At 39.3% G+C, this 13,105-nt stretch overlaps 1 long non-coding RNA gene across 1 annotated transcript; it reads left to right on the plus strand.

The window, feature by feature from the left end:
• The first annotated feature begins 824 nt into the window (after positions 1-824).
• LOC134479366 (uncharacterized) lies at positions 825-11,375 on the plus strand. Its single transcript, XR_010052598.1, has 4 exons — positions 825-1,132; positions 8,687-8,760; positions 9,990-10,055; positions 11,050-11,375. It is a non-coding gene; the product is annotated as an uncharacterized LOC134479366 (long non-coding RNA).
• Positions 11,376-13,105: the final 1,730 nt, after the last annotated feature.

The following is a 13,105-nucleotide window of genomic DNA, read 5'->3' on the forward strand; positions in this document are numbered from 1 at the left end:
ATATGATTTTGAAACTAGGTCTTGCTTTTCTGGTGTGTTTGGATATTCCGTGTTTGCTTTGGTGGGAGAATTGGGCTCCGATGATGCCATGTAGTCTTGGTTTCTGTTGCTTGGGTTCCTGCGCTTGCCTCTCGCCATCAGATTATCTCTAGTGTTACTTTGTTCTGCTATTTCTGACAGTGGCTAGACTGTCCTATAACCTGTGTGTCAGGAGTGCTGTAGACCTGTTTTCCTGTTTTCTTTCAGCCAGTTATGGGGACAGAGTGTTCTGCTTTCGGGCGTGTAGTTTTTCCTCTCTACAGGTCTTCAGCTGTTCCTGTGGGCCTGTGTCTTGAGTTCACCAGGCAGGTTTCTTGCAGGGGAAAAGTTGGTCCTACCTGTGGTTCCAAGGCTCAAGTTTGCTCGTGGGGTACTGCCTAAGTCCTCTCCGCTGTGGCAGCAACCAGGAAAATCTGTGCCGCTCCTTCCGGGAGCCTCCGTGCACCACGGTTTCAGATGACGTTTGGTGTTTTCCTCTGGCGCCTGGATGTGCACAGAGTGCAGTCTCTTCTGGTTTCCCAGGCGTGTCCGCCTGTCTGAAGGTTCAACTCTCCCTCCCACGGGATTTGGGTGCAGAGAACTGTTTATCCGGTCTGTTTCCTTCAGGTTCCGGCAGTGTCTCAGACGCAGGGGTCCTGCCGCTCCCGGGCCCTCCCCTATGGGAGCCCAGAGGCCTTATACAGTTGCCTCTTGGGCCAGGGATGTGGGCAGGGGTGGGCAGTGTTGGTGGTCTCCTCCGCTCTGCAGCCTCAGGAGTGCCCACCTGATCAGGCGGTGAGGTCTCTCTCCCACGGGGTTTGGGAGCAGAGAGCTGCTGCGGTCCGGGATCCGCCGGTGTGGGACTTCCGGTAAACACAGGAAGTGCCCGGCCTTAGAGGAATTTTGCCTCTGTGTGTCCTGAGTTCACCAGGCGGGTTTCTTGCAGGGGAAAAGATGGTCCTACCTGCAGTTCCAAGGCTCAAGTTTGCTCGTGGGGTACTGCCTAAGTCCTCTCCGCTGTGGCAGCAACCGGGAAGATCTGCGCCGCTCTTTCCAGGAGCCTCCGTGCACCAGGGTTCCAGATGGCGTTTGGTGTTTTCCTCTGGCCGGATTTGTGAGTTCTTTTGTGTCAAAGAAACATTTGGTAACTTAAGAATGAAAGGGACTACAGAATCCTGTAGCATGAGTGAGTTCATTATGACTCTAAAAGTATTTCATTCATTCATTCATTCATTCATTCATTTATTCATTCGTCATGGACATTAGGTGATAGGTATGCAATTTGGTAGTGCATGGTAGACTTTCTTCAAATAACTAAAATATTTGCAACACCAAAAAGTCTCTAGATTGGCCAAGCACAGTGGTAGCGCACACCTTTAATCTCAGCGCTGGGAAGGCAGAAGAAGGTAGAAGATCACTGTGAGTTTGAGGTCAGCCTGGTCTACACAGTTCTTGAGTTCCAAGACAGCCATATCTTCATATTGAGACCTTGCCTTAAAAGAAAAAAAGTCTCTAGATTTTTTCTTTAAATCAGGGATCCTGCAAACAGGTATAATCTACTACTCAGGAGGCAAGGCAGAAGAATGGCCTTATGTTTAAGGCAAAGGCTACAGGGTGAGTTACCAGTTCCAAAACCATGCTTCCTCTGGGGTCTGAATGGGTGCTGAGATGGTAGAGCAATTAAGCACACTGCTACTTTCCAGATGACCCCATTTTAACTCCCAGCACCAACATCATGCAGCTTACAAATGCCTGTAACTCCAATTTCAGGGCACCTTGTGCTCTCTTTTGGCTTCCAAGAGCAGATGCATGCATGTGTACACGTCCTCTGTCACACATATATACATATAATAAAACATTTTAAAAAGTAAACTCCCTTATAAAATGCTTCTAGGTTGTGAAATAATTTGATTCTCCTTCTCAATGTTGTGTTAATTTCTGGAAAGAATGGAAGTTTATATTATTTAAGAACACAAATCCACACAAATTAAGCAAAAACAATTCTGGTCTCTAAGAAATTTACTTTTGAAAGAATTTCCATGAGTGGCAGTGAAAATCAACTTCTGCTTCAGGTTTGCTACAAGCTTTTAAATATTTGCCTTTCCCCACGTGCACTGATTTGATTCCACCCAGGGTTCTAGAGGCTTTTGTGGGCCAACACGCTACCTGTTGTACTAACCACACCTCATGCTAGAGATGTCTAAATCCATTATGCGCTTCTTTTGACAATAATCAAGTTCTTTCAGCTCTGTCTTCTAGAATACTCTGCTGTTCATTAATCTCTCTTGACCATACTTCAGTTCAAATCCTTATTGAAATCAGGTTAAATTACCCAACGCCAATGCAGTAGTATTCTCAGTTTCAGAAAAGTGATCACAGCAAAAAATGGGAGCAAGCTTCACTGAAATCCATTTATCTGTGATGCTGTAATTAGAATCATTGGGAAGTAGTTTAGTTATTGTATTTGTAAAATTTGAGATATATATCATTTTGATTTTAGCATTTGTGTTCACTTGGTAGATTACGTTTAATTACATAAATAAGTCTGTAGTGCATCTTCAATATTTAAGTCTTTAAAAAAATTAGGTTCACAGGTTAGGAAGTGACTCAGTGAATGGGATGGCTTGAGTGAAAATGGCCCCCATAGACTCATGGGAGTGGCTATTGGAGAGGTGTCCTTGTTTGAGTAGGTGTGGCCTGGTTGGAGGAAGTATGTCACAGGTTTTGAGATTTCAGAAGCTTGAGCCAGGCCCAGTGGCTCACTCTCTCTTCCTGCTGCCCGCAGATCCAGATGTAGAATTCTCAGCTCCTTCTCTAGCACCATGTCAGCCTGCATGTTGCCACGCTGCTCACCATGACGATAATGGATGGAACCTCTGAACTGTAAACTAGCCCCGACTAAATGTTTTCTTTATAAGACTTGCTGTGGTCATGGTATCTATCCACAGCAATAAAACTCTAACTAAGATACTGAGTACCAGCACTAGCTTTACCGGCTTCATGACTTGAGTGACATCCCTGGAACAAACATAAAAACAGAACAAAACAAAACAAATGCCAAACAAAATGTGGTGGTATGCCTTTGTAATGCCAGAGCTATGATAGCAAAGTGGGAAACAGATAAGATTGGTCTGGAACTTGCTTATCAGTTGGCCTGAAATGCAAAACAGCAAAAGCAGCAATAAAGGTTGCATCAAGAAGGCGGGATGACAGAATTGACTTCCAAAAGTAGTCCTCTGAGTTCCACACATGTGTGTCTCTATGCTCACATACAAAAAAGGTGGCACATGTATGCCTGTGCTCACCCATTAAATTCAAACACACATGGTCATACGCACATAAAACAAATAGGACTAAAACAATCATAAGCAAGTATGTTCTAGATTTCAATTGTCTTACCTCCAGAGAGGATTTTCAGACCTATTCTTTGACCTTGCTGGTCTCCTAAGCACAAGAATGGCTCTTCATTTATGTTTATACAAACAAAGTTCTTGACCGCATATCCAACCTGGTCTTCTTTGCCTAATTGCCACCCTATATCCTTTAGTCTTATCAAGTTATCAAAATTTTAGCCTCAGGGTTTACTTGTTAACTTCTATAGACTCTAACAGGCTCTCCTAAATTGCTTTTCTCAAGGCAATCAGAAAAACATAACATATAGTCAGGACTTTGTTATATTTTGGACTTTGAGCACCAGCTTCCTTTTGCTTTTTCTGCTTTGACATTTTATACATTTAGGTTCCAACTAACCCTGACTTTAACCTACTCTGCAAACAAGATTCAACTGGCAACATCCGTCCTCAGATACTTTGTTTTTGGAAAGGCAGGATGTGGTTTCTTCAACCTGCCCTTTGGACCTTCTTATTATTATACAAATGCATAAGTAAATTATAAAAATCCACTTATTGAGTCATGTTGGTTCACCATATAAAATCAGCAAAAATGTTACCACAGCTTTTATGTACCACATCCAAAAAGAGAAACTCCTGCCCTACCATGCTATTAGGTAGCCTCAGAGTCAGAGATCCCTCCCCTCTACCTTAACACTGAATGTTCAGTTCCACAATGAGGTCATGTGAATCAAGCCTCAGGCTGCCGCAGAGTGGTTCTCTCACAGAGAAAAAAGTAGCTTTACTCCCATGAGGTGCTGAGAGCCATGTGCAGAAACCTCAGAAGCCGAGACAGCTCAAGATTGGTGGACATTCCAAGCAAGCTACTAATTTGGTATCCCGTTAAACATACTCTACAAAGTTTGGCTAGCTTCTATTTACATAGGAAAGAGGTTGAGAACATTGTATGAAAAATGCAAGAAATACAGTTTTCACTCAAATTCTCTTTTATGATAAATCAACAAAAATAACAAAAAGTCCTCTAGATTTATGAAAATTTTGTGATGACTAGTCCAAGATAGAGTATCCAAACTTTGATGGCAAACTAATTCATGTAGTTATGCAAGAGTCTACTTCAATTGGACTAAGGTTCTGATTGGTGAAATCCACACAGAAGAAAGCCTTTCCTAATTGGGCATCTTATTGAGTCAGTTGAATAGAACAAAAGCTTAATCTTCTCCTGAAAGGAGACAATTTTGCCTGTCCACTGGCTACATAGAGTATCAGTATTTCCTGCCTTGGAAATGGGTATATATCCTCCCTAGGCATCAAGAATTCAATCTAGAACTATAGCATCTATTTTCCTGAAAATGGTGAAAAAATATTAAAACCTAGCATAAACTATAAATAATTTTGAGAGGTAAAAATGTATATTTTAGGAAAGCAAGGATAGAGTACAATATTAGAGTATATACCATTATAAAGCAACATTTAAATAGATTAAAAGAAAAATTATAATTATGAAAATGCTCAAAAAATTCTGCTTAATCCTTGAGGATTTCCTAATTATGTAAATATATTTGTGCATATGTATATGCACACACATGTGTACATACACTGTCACTTGAATCAGCATCAACCTAACATAAAAATACTAAGAAATATTTAGTAATGTCAGGATGAGTAGAAAATTTTTGCTTGTACCATCATCATTTATCATGATATAATTGCTTGTGTGGATATGAAACTGGGAAAGGGAAGTAAGTACCACAGAAATTAGATATAGAAATATTAAAAAGGACTTACCTGATATGATTATATATTATGAATATCTTAGATAATTAAATGAGAATTCTGAAGAATTTAATTCATTGTTAAAGACAATCTGGAATTGATATTCTTCATATTGACATGCATTATATTGAAAGACTCAACTAAAACTAATAGAAATATTCTAAAATCTTTCAAGTTACAGACTCACATAAAATGTGAGATCTATATCAACACAAACTAAAATGTGATACTTGACTTGAAATTTACTACAAAGCCATAGAAACTATAATAGCAGACATAATAGAACTAGGTTAAAAGCTGATACACAGACCAATTCCCAAAATAAGATCATTAATGTTTGAAGAGATGAAAAATCATATTGCTCTGATTTGATTCATGTGTGTATGAATGTATAGATATATTTACCATAATATATCCCATAAATGTATATAAATGTGTCACAATACAAGTTTGAAAATAATATATTTATCTATCAGAACAATAGAAGCAGGTTCCCCTCTAGAGACTATGACCTGCTTAGCCAAAGGTTCTTGGCTGTGATAATGTTGGCGGATATGGGTTATATCTTATGAAATATTCTTTAAATCATAAATTGGATGGTTACTCCCATCATATTCTGGCCACTACTGCACTACTTGGTCTTATCACTCATTACCATAGCTCATGGGGTTCATAGCTGAATAAAACTGATGACTATTGTTTTTCTGAATATATATAATCATATTGTCTTTGGTAATGTATTGAATTCTTCCAAATTCTCATTTAATTATTTAAGATATGCATAATATACAATCATATAAATAATACACACATATATGTAAATTCATATATACATATATGCATACATACACATATATATGTGTGTGCATGTATGTATATTGTATGTATATGTATGTACAATAGTGAGTTTCTACACAACTTTTTTAAAGGGCTTTTAGTATTATTTATCCTTCTTATATTCTCTATTCCTTCCTTCCATCCCCAACCCTATCCTGTCCTATTTCATGATATTCCCCCTTCAATTCTTTTATACTGCCAAATTTTATCTCTCTTCCTTTGAAAACCCATGTCCTAGGTCCACTTACTAATTTTCTAGACTCTATAGGCATTCTAAATGAAACAAACGTATCTGAAGATTCAAAGTTAATATCCACAATAAAAGAGAAAACATGATACTTGTTCTCCTCGATTTGGGCTATCTCATTGAGAATTTTGTTTTTTTTAGCTTGCTCTGTTCACCTGTAAATTCCCTAGTTTTGATTTTCTTAACAGCTGCATAATATTCCATTGTGGAACTGTATCTGATTTCATTATCCACTCAGCATTTTGAGGGACATTTCAAATGTTTGCATCCTATGGCTAATATGAATACAGCAACATTGAACACAGATAAGCAGGCATCTTCAGAGTGGGATGTAGAATCCTTTGTGTTTATCCCAAGAGTGATACAGCTGGATCATGCTTTGAAATAGTAGAGTTTTGGAAAAGTAAAGTAACTTTTTCCTAAAACAAAAACCTTAAAGTTAGCAATTTACTTCTTTGTACTCCTCTGAAACATTAGGAAGATTTTTTTTCTGATTAAACAAGCTAATTTTTAAAACGTATGTGTAAAAATAAAGACAGAAGTAAAATAAAATAGCGTGTTGGTATATCTAGTATCAAACCATGTTCCGAAGCAATAGGAGACAGAAGACTTGGGTACGAGTAATTTTAAACAATAAAATGTCAGGAGATTAACTCAAACTCTTACAAGATTCTATTTTTAGAAGTTACAATTTTATCACTAAAAGAGAAATTGCTCACTTAAGCTGTATTAACTAAAATGGATAGCAACTTAGGATAAAGTATCAAGTAGGTTACTTACCTCATATTTTAAAAAAGGTAATTGAAAATGAGTGAAAGATTTGAACGTGATTAATTGTCCAAAGTAAACACTAGACATAATATTGACAATTTTATAATGTTCAGAGGTAATGTGCTTTTCATGTTTAATCTCAGAAGCTCTTTAACACAATAATGTCACCCTTCGCTTTATGAAGGTGTGCTGTGTTAGCTTTGCTGCTGTGTTAGCTTTGCCTGGACACCAACTTGTCATTCAAGCAAAAGCCAAGAAAAAAAATTTCTGTAGATGCACTGAGGTGCCTGAATTGATTTATAGTAAATACTATCATTCTAAAAGTTATGCATTAGCTTTACTCCGACTACTAGGAAACCAAACAAGCATGGTTGTGATTTTGTGAAAGAAAGAAAGAAAGAAAGAAAGAAAGAAAGAAAGAAAGAAAGAAGGAAAGAAAGAAAGAAAAGAAGAATCTCAGTAGAAGCTTCTGCCTGTTTCCATGGGACTCCATCACTCTGTGCTGAGCCTTTTCTGATCCTCACAGATGAGGTGCCCCATGCCTGTACACGTGGGTACACACACCTGCCTGTGCCTTTCCTTCCTAACTGGCTTTGTCTAGATTTCCATTTTGCTTAACTGTATCCTGGACTTACTGAAACTAACTACTCATGAATGGATATATCTTGTGAATCATAATGTTGTGTATTCAAATGCGGAGATCAAGTTTCTGAATATTTAGAGTATTGAATACTGAATATCCTTGAAGTGAATGTGACATTGTTAGCTCATGTATTTGTTACACTGTTACCAACACTGTCATACTGCTTCTACTTATAAAAAAAATAGTTTCTTTGAAACTCTGACATGGTGACAACAGTCCCATACAACTGTTTCAATGTCTTTAAGAATAGGAGGGTATTCCATATACATGCTTGTGTGTGTGTGTTAGAGAGAGAGGAAGGGAAAGGGAGGGAGGGAGGATGAGAGAGAGAGAGAGAGAGAGAGAGAGAGAGAGAGAGAGAGAGAGATCATAGTAGGCTAAGACTTTTGTTTATATAGCTAATAGAGCCACTTCCCATGGGCCAAGCATATTCAAACCATCACAATTACTAATTCAATAAACAAGCCCAATGCATTAAAAAGTGTTTCCTAACTACAAAAGACTAAAGTTCTACAGTAGTAAATAATATTCTAGCACTTTCCAAGTGACTTATAAATTTGCCATTTTCTACAAAATTTACAATCACTATAATAAGAGGCTCTATTAGTCGCTATTTTTCTGCCTACACATGGTTTTGTTCCTAATTCTGAATTGTACCTGGTTCTTTGGGTTGGGAAAGGCAGGCAATGAGAAATAGAATAGGGGAGGCAAGGGTAGATTCTCTTGATTTCGCAGTATATTCACTGGGGTTATAAGGTACTCAAGTGATTTAAAAAGTATGAGAAACAGGAAAAAGACAGAAAGATTAATGCATCTCTTTAAAAATCAAATGTGATATCATTTGTGCTGGGTGTGGTGGTTTGGCCCCATAGATTCAACTTTTTGAATGCCTGGCCATGGGGGGTGGCACTGTTAGAAGATGTGCCTTATTGAAATAGGTGTGGCCTGGTTAGAGGAAGTGTGTCAACGTTGGGGTAGGCTTTGAGGTCTCTTTGAAGTCAAATTCTGATCAGTGTATAATTCCATTCTCCCCCTGACTGCCTCCAGATCCAGATCTCCACTACTCCAGCACCATGCCTGCTACATGATGCCATGCTTCCTACCAATAAACCTCTGAAACTGTAAGCCAGCCACAATTCAATGTTTTCCTTTATAAAAGTTGCCATGAACATGGTGTCTCTTCACAGCAATGAAGCACTAAGACACCAGAAACAAAATCATAAAAAACAAGTGTAGAGTTTGGAAGGCTTTAAAGCTTGAACAAATGCTAACATTATTATAGTGTATAGCAAAGTGGAAATGATCACCACTGTGTCTTGGTGTGGAGAAAGGAACCTTGTATGGTGGAACTACTCAAGTGACTCTCCTAGCAGGATGACCAAGTTTGCATGTAGATGTGGCATGCCCTATGTCAGGCAACCTGAGGATTCAAACTCAATTCCATCTATCCGTCCTTCCCCAGCTAGTGTGCAAGCACTTGACCTTTGAATGCTGTACTCCAAGTTACTTTGAATTAAAGAAGCCTCCCAAAGCACTCAGCAGTAGTTGGTGAATATGGAGATAGAGTAGTGTAAACAAAAAGATGTATGCTTGTTCTGGTAATGGAGGTGTTTGTATGCAGAGAGTTCACTCTATAGTTCTCTCCTGCAAGAAAAGATCGCCAAGAGTGGATATTCTGCAAATGCTAGGGGTGGTTGTGAACGGTTGGGCAAAATGGGAACTTGTAAATTTGCAAGCTTAGCTGTTCTGTCCAAGACCCCTTTCAGCAGCTAGATGCAGATAGTAAAGGAGAAGGATAGTTTTTGAAGGAAACCGATAAATTTCAGAGGGTTACATAGGGCGACAAACCCCATCCATGATGCTACATACACATTGCTTTTGGGTAGGAAAGTGGATGCAACAAATGGGATGCTTTCATGCTGTATTGACCTGCTAAGTTCCTTGATTACTGACTCCTTAAATGTCTTCACACTTGCTTGAGATGAATGGCACCGGAAGTTCATAGATCCTGGCAACCACATGCAAAAAGATTGCATTGTAAAATAGTATCCTGTGAGTGTCTTGTGGGTTTGTAAAAGCATCTGAGGAAACAATGAAGGCATCAGCTAAGGAAGTTAAATGAAGTCACTCCACGGTGGGGTGGGAGGAACACTACTTTCAGCAAAGACATGAGGTTTTGGGATCTAAACCCCATTGTCAGTGATGGGTTAACGTTCTGTGGGGTTATTTAGTTCTTAGTTCCAAAGGCTTCTGAAATTGCTGCACTACACGGGCTTTTAGCACTACTGTTTAATGCATGACGATAAGATATAAATCTCTGATACTGAAGACGCTGCTTCTCTGGTTGTAGAACACTAAGGAATCATACTGAGACCGAGATGGAAAGTTCTTTCTGGCTGACTCACAGCTCTAGAAGGTACGTTGCAGGCTGCATGGAGTACCGTTATTGGTATTCCTACTTGGCCACAGACCATACATGGATCAGCACCCTAGACACATTGCCTTATGGGTGTAACTGTGTCAGGAATGTCTTGAGTGCAGTTAACTATTTTGTGATTGAATTTAACGATTACTCCATGGGAGCAATCCAGTGTTTGGTCCTATAGTTTGGGCTGAAATCTGTGGCTGGGGAAGTATAGGCCCTAGCAGGGAACCTTCTCCTATTTGTTAAATGGACTTGATGTGCTTGCCAAGTGTCTTTTTAAGCGGCTGTGTTTATGCCAATAGATTACTGCTGCCATCAGCCACAGAGGAAGCGCATGTTTTATGAAGTGTCATTACTGCAGAGATAAACAACTGGTCAAACTGTTTGGAGTAATTGCCAGTTAATGTGATCTATATTGTTGTCATGGTACTGGCAGACAAATTCCCACCTCTAAATGAGGGAAAGTTCAATATGTCTATATCACTTCTCACATGGTTCTGGGTACATTGCAGAAGAAGTTGAAGGGATGGATTGAGTGTCATGTAGGTATTTTTATATACTGGAGATGATTGTAAAAGAAAAAATCTGCATTTTTTTCCTCCTGGCCATTTAGTTCCCAATAGAAATGGCTCTGAGACTAATAATTTACTATTAAAAGCCTAGACCATAAGCTTTGTTTCATTCCCTGACTAGCTCTTAATTTATTTAAACCATTAAAACTACTCTGTCTCATGTTTGATTAGTTACCTCTCTTCAGTCCAGGCTACATCTCCTGAGGTTCTCCCTTAATTCATCTACCTGCTGGTTCACGTCAGTCTCCTTAGGTCTTCTCTCTCTCTCTCTCTCTCTCTCTCTCTCTCTCTCTCTCTCTCTCTCTCTCTCTCCTTTTATTCTCACACTATTTCCCAGAATCCTCTCTTCCTACCAGTGTCTCACCTTCTATTTCCTGCCTCAGCTCATTGGTCTTTGGCTTTTTTATTGACAGGTGATGCTTATAAGAGATTCTGTCTACAGATGATCATTGCCATGTGGAATCAAAGTCATCTGGGCTGCAAGAACGACTTTTCAGTGACATAGCTGAGGATTCTTGAGTAATGTAGCTGGCTTTGTGTCATTCATGATCTTATGAGCAAACTCAATTCATTGGTTCATTAAACCGTTCATTAAACTGGACTCTGAGAGAATCCCTCAGTCTGTGAGTGTCCTCTCTATGGAGAGTGACAGGTGGTTCTTTACATCTCCCTGGAAAAAGTTAACAAGAGAGTGCCTAAACCCTTCTGTATTATATTAAAATCTTACCATCTAACTTGACACTTAAATCAAGTATTGACTTATTTGATTACTCAACACAACCTCCTGCAATGAATTGTCCTTTTGCATATCTTTTGTCCTCCAGGAGACTTCAATGTCAATGAACTACAGGTATATAAGGAAGGCTAAGAGTGGGAGAAACAATCTTCCCTGAAGGAAGGGCAAACAACTGGTTATGCAAAACCAAATGGTCAGCCAGCCCCAAAACATACACACAAAAGTAACAATACATAGACCAATTAGGCTCTGTTGAGAAATTAGAAAAAGAAGAGGAAAACACATATGCAATAGCAACTAAAAATGAGGTCGTGAATTTGAGAGTGAGCAAGAGAAATAAGAGTTCATGGGAGGAAGGAAGAGAAGGGATAATGATGTAAGTATAATCTCAAAACAATTTAAGTTAAAAAAAACCTTTCACTGCTTAGTGAAGAATAGAATGGTAGAGAGTCTTGCTCCTGTGTTAGCCAACACAACTTATACCTAGTGGCATTAACTGTGATTAAAGCCTTGTGCCACCTAAATTGATTTCTATCGACATACATATACCTCTATAGAAATGGTTCTATTCTTGTACCTTCCAGTGCAAGCCTGGGTGCTTGGTACTCATCTGTCCTATAGGCAGAAGGCAAAAGAGGCCTGTTCAAGTATTTATTAATATATATGCCTGCTCAAATTCTTCATGCTGATTGTTCTAGATTATTTTACATTTAAGTTATTTTACAATTTTTATTTGTTTTTTTTTATGTGCATTGGTGTTTTGCCTGCATGTAGGTTTGTATGAGGGTGCCAGGTCCCTTGGAACAGGAGTTACAGACAGTTGTCAGCTGACATATGGGTTCAGGGAACCAAACCTGCGTCCTTGATGCTATTAACCACTGAGCATCTCTCTAGCCCTTATTTTACATTTTTATATTTAATTTTTATTAAATATGCACCCGTGATGCCTGTGGTGGTGAGCAGGCACCCGAGAGTATTGTATTCCTAGATGGTTGTGAGCCACCATGTGGCCACTGAGAATTTAACCCCAGTCCTCTGAAAGAACAACTTGGTGGCCGAGCCACATCTTCAGCCCCAACGGAAGGTTAACTGTTCATTACTTGATCATTATAATTTGACACAAGCATTCATTTTCCAAAACCACCACTCAGCCTTCTGCACTAATTACAAAGGCTCCTACTTGTTTCTTACCCATTTCTTAAGAAATCATATGTCTTTTCCAAACTATTCCAAGAAGAAAAGGTGACCTGCTTCTGGGTACTCACACACTCCCTCATGCCTGCGTAGGTAATTGTCACTGATCTGATTATGTTCAGCGGGTTCTTAGACCTGACAGTGTATTTTAATGGATTTGTTAGTAGATATCCCGTTGTGCACCAGGCACGCTCCAATCATCCTTTGCAAGCATATGTGAAGTGCTGTAAAGCCGGAGCCTTTCTAAGCTTCAGTGGCCTCTTTACTTTCTTCCGATTATATGCACCTTGAGGGCAGTGCTGCCATTTCAGTCCACCACCTGGCTGGTTACTGCACCCCTAATGTGGCAGGTGTTCAATAAATTGCACGGAGTCAGGGTCTGTGCTTGACTGATTAACTTCTTGGCAAGTGAAAAATATTTGATATTCCCCCTGAGTTTACAAATGGTTTATGCACTTCACACAGCGCCATTACTCAGTCAGTCTGGCCTAGTGAGAATGGGACCAACGGCCGCTAAATAAAACAGTAAGGGCCCTGGA

Source organism: Rattus norvegicus, chromosome 6 (genome assembly GCF_036323735.1).
Source record: "Rattus norvegicus strain BN/NHsdMcwi chromosome 6, GRCr8, whole genome shotgun sequence".
Taxonomy (NCBI): Eukaryota; Metazoa; Chordata; class Mammalia; order Rodentia; family Muridae; genus Rattus; species Rattus norvegicus.